The sequence below is a fragment of the Micromesistius poutassou genome (genome assembly GCF_964030765.1).
Source record: "Micromesistius poutassou genome assembly, chromosome: 24".
NCBI classification, from domain to species: domain Eukaryota; kingdom Metazoa; phylum Chordata; class Actinopteri; order Gadiformes; family Gadidae; genus Micromesistius; species Micromesistius poutassou.
This window is the reverse complement of record NC_140294.1, coordinates 824,671-829,159: the sequence shown is the minus strand read 5'-3', so window position 1 is coordinate 829,159 and position 4,489 is coordinate 824,671. Positions and strand designations below refer to the sequence as shown.

Genomic DNA, 4,489 nt, shown 5'->3' with positions numbered 1-4,489 from the left:
TGTGTGTGTGTGTGTGTGTGTGTGTGTGTGTGTGTGTGTGCGCGCGAGAGTGCACGTATGCGTTGTGTTTGCGTCTGAGCCAGAAGAGCTCAACACAGTGAGGTCCACAACTCCACAACTCATTCTTAAAAAAACGGACACAAGTGCTCAATAAACACGTCCATGTCAATGCTTGACTTCACTAAATGGCTGGATGAGTAACAGACTGATGATGGATGGATGATGGCCAGATGAGTGATGGAGGGGTGAAAGATGTACAGCTTCATCTGCATCCCAGTCTCGTGTGTCTTGACCAACCTGGGCCGACAAAATGAAACCCTATACAACGTGATAGCGCGGTGATAAACATGAGCTATAAAGTGATGTGTTAAGTCTGACATGACGCAGTGATGTGTTAAGTCTGACATGACGCAAAGACACATTCTGAGCTGCACTCACACTTATTCCATGCAGTGACAGTTGCACACTGCTAACACACACATAGGTACACAAACACACACACACACACACACACACACACAGGTGGCGGCTCTGCCTGCGGTAAGTATTGTTCTCTTTTTACCGCCCACAGCGTCTGATGTGCAGTGCACCGCGCCTCAGAAGCAACCAGGTGCCCTACCGTAATGCCTATGAGCCGGGCATCTGCGATCGAGCCAGCCAGCCACCCCCACCCACCACCCCCGCCACCCAACCCCCTGCTGACCCACATACAGCTGAATCAGGTTGGACGGTATCACGCGACGTTGTTAAATGTGTTCGGTGTTACAGTTAGATGTGTCACATAAGTCATCCCAGGCTTCCGTCGCGGTGCCTACAACCACGTGAGTCACGAGGTGCAGGTGACGGCGTTTCATTCACAAGTTTGCCTCCGGCTTTACTCGCTTACGGGGATGTTATTGTAATTGGTTACCGTGGCTACCTATGCTGACTTTTTTTCTTTTTTTCTGTTTAGCAAACCATTTAGCGAACCGGACGCTTTCATCCACGGACATTTACGGTGAACTTTAGATACATTTCCTTTGATGGCCTACATGAATCACGGTTCACATACATATACACGCACACGCACACACACACATACATGTTTTGTGTGTGTGTGTGTGTGTGTGTGTGTGTGTGTGTGTGTGTGTGTGTGTGTGTGTGTGTGTGTGTGTGTGTGTGTGTGTGTGCGCGCACGCCCTAAGCAAAACCATATTCACTAAACATATAAATAACATATATTGACACAAGTAGGCCTACTAAAATATATATATATATATATATATATATATATATATATATATATATATATATATATATATATATATAAATTAAAAATAATAATAATAAAATAAAATAAACAAAAAAATATATATATATAACATATTTTGTCATAACTACTTATTGACGTATGTTCCCTGTATTTAATATATATATTTATACACGTGCTCAGCGCGTGAAAACCGTGCAATGTGTTTTGCGCCATCCCCTCCGTATACGTGTTTAATGAATCATCCCTGCACAGAGAAGCCGTCCCATGTGGTGTGTCCCCGGTCCCCGGACCCACCTGTCTCCGCGAAGCTGATGATCTCCGAGGTCTCCTCCACCGCCTGGCGGCTCGTGGCGTGCCCGTCCAGGTAGGGGATCTCCACCCGGCCGTCCTCGCGCACCCTCCCGGCGTGCAGCTTGCGCAGCGCCGTCACCATGGCGGCCTTGGGCACGGGGTGCGTGATGTTGGGTCTCTCCCGCATCTGCAGCCGGCTCAGGATGTGCCTCTTGACGGCCTCCAGGAAGTCCACGTTCACCCGCTCCTCCGCCGGGTCGTCCGGCGGCGTGACCCCGCAGGACGCGCACGTTTCCTGGGACGCCGTGGGGCGCGCCTCGGTCACCGTGCAGCCCACGGAGACCACGCAAGCCACGAGTAATGCCGCTTGGAGGCACACACAGCTACTCATGTTTCCCTGCCGTGTTCCCTTTGTGGTGGAGGCGGTTGATCACTTTTATTTATTTATTTAACTTGGTAGGCGTGTGTTACCGTCGATCGGCTCGAAGTGTCCCGGGCGGCATGCACGAGGCGCGGTACACCTGCAAGAAGAAACGCGCTTTTCATTCAACAGTCCCTTTTCCCGTGCGCGGGGTGCACCTTAAATTCGAGGCATGCTGAACGATCTAAATTCCACTGGATGATGTGTTGACGCAAAATCGGGTTATTCTTTTTTTTAATGGCTCGGTTTACCCGGGTCTTTTTTAGTCATTTTCTCCGCCAATCCGTTCCCCAATAAGTTTCTAGGGCGCACGGTGCTCAGAGAGTCCACGGAGTCCAGAGAGTCCAGAGTCCAGCGAGTCCAGAGAGTCCACAGAGTCCACAGAGTCCACAGAGTCCAGAGAGTCCAGAGTCCCGCCGCTGCTGATGTGATCCCGCCGGACTTTGAAGTCGCTCCAGAAGCGTCGCCCCCGCGCGTCTCAGTCCGTGACGGAGACAGACAATACCTGACGTGACATGGCGTGATTTAATTCCACCGCCGATGCTCAAAAAATCCAAGTTCACAACCAGCACCCTCCCCCCCCCCACCTACCCATCCATACACGACCACCCGCAAAAGCAGCGTCCAAAGTATCCCTCCATGCCAAAGTACGCGTTGACCAGAAACTGCCCAAAATCCCGATTTAACATTGTTATATGTCTTCTTTTGTTTGTATTTATTCAATCCATCATTTGCCACACGTTGTCCTCGTTGACGTGAGTCCTCCTCTCTCCTCTCTCAGACGCGCACGCTCCTCGCTGTGATGTGATGGTGTGGGACGTCCCGGCGCGCGGCTGCTGCTGCTGCTGCTGCTGCTGCTGCTGTAACCCCCGCGATCCTTCTCCTCCCGCGCTGCCGATCAGGTCCATTCTGGCCGGCTCGCGCCCCTGACGTCGAGGTCTGTATACGCTGAGGAGGAGGAGGAGAGAGAGGAGGAGGGTCGGTGTGATGGGGGGGGGGGGGGGGGGGTTACACCTGAAGAAAGAAGCACGCGGACCAGTTGAACTGGATGGGTCACCGCGGGGGGGTGGGGGGGGGGTCATTTTGTAATAGTTCTACAAAATATTCATTCTAAATAATACATTCTACAAAGTATCAATTAGTTTTTCCATCTTCATTTTTCATAGGGTAGGCCTACATGTATTCCTTTTCAAGTGATCGGAGATGTGACAATTCAAAAATATTAATTCTACAAAATAATAATTCTAGATAATAGAGTCTACAATATATCTATCTATATATATTTTTTTGGTTGGTCTCCACATCTTTATTCTTCATAAGAAACACGTATTCCATTTTCAATCGAATCACTTAAAGGATACGATATCAATTAACCGATGGTCGGTTATTGCTCGTGCTCAGAGCTTCTCGTTAATTATTATTCTACAAGCAAAATGGGCGTGGTCCCCAATTGCGCCGGCGAAAGGTTAGGATCATGACAACGTTAAGCCTTTCCAAACGATCCTGGTAACGAATTGGCAAGTGGCAACAAATGGCCTCTTAACTCGCCCTAATGACTTTGTTTTACATTTGAATTGGCTTGGAAGCGCAGTTGGGGACCACAACCATTCAATTCAATTAGTTGGTAAACGGAGAAGGAAAAGAAAAAAAGGCTACACACTGACAACAGCCATTAGGCAATTAGAGACATCAACACCCTTGTTAGGAAAGTGGGAATGGACATTTATTTGGAGGCAATGTGCTACGTAAGGCAGGTGTGGTGGTGTAAAAACCATAAACAGGTTGCCCTTCGTGCGTGTTGGAGCGCACGTTTCTGTACGTGACCTTGACTTTGTCACAGACCCTCACAGTCGGGTCAGCTTTGAGATAACTTGTAAAATACTGCCCCCTTGTGTCAAGAAACAAGAACAGCATTTAGGCTCTCTTTCTCTCTCTCTATTGCTCTCGGTAGTTAAATAGATACATCTATTTATCTAAATAGATGTATCTATTTATCTATCTATCCATTTATATATGTTGGTCCCATTTATATATGTTGGCTCCCCCGTCTGTGTGTCAGAATGTTTCGGAATTTATGTTTAATACAATTATGTAGCGTACATTTGAAATGCTGTTTTATGAACAAAGCAACAATATGCATGCGATTAGACTACCAGTTGACTTCTTGTTCATTTCAAAGCCTTTCTCGTATCGCAGATATGAAACATTATTTTTCCCAGATACCTTTTTATAATTGATGTGCACATTCTATTTTTATTATATTCACATGTCTAGCAAAGCAAAGACAACCAATACAGCTCCCATATCTCATATCCACTGGCTCAGTGGTGGTCGTGTCCATAATCCCAGTTAAATGTACCAGTTGGCCAGTATTTGCATCGCATAATGCAATGCAACTGCTATGCAAAAAAACAAAACACGTCCACGTTCATCAAACAAAACCAATGTGTTGGGCGGCTGGCTGTCACTTTAACGGAGCAGGAATGTGATGACATCACATCCGCTTCGTGTAATCTTCCCGGCGC

At 47.5% G+C, this 4,489-nt stretch overlaps 1 pseudogene across 1 annotated transcript; it reads right to left on the bottom strand.

Moving 5' to 3' along the window:
• Positions 1-1,490: 1,490 nt before the first annotated feature.
• LOC311369717 (inhibin beta B chain pseudogene) lies at positions 1,491-1,934 on the bottom strand (annotated as a pseudogene). Its single transcript has one exon. The product of its transcript is annotated as an inhibin beta B chain pseudogene (transcript).
• Between the last annotated feature and the right edge of the window lie 2,555 nt (positions 1,935-4,489).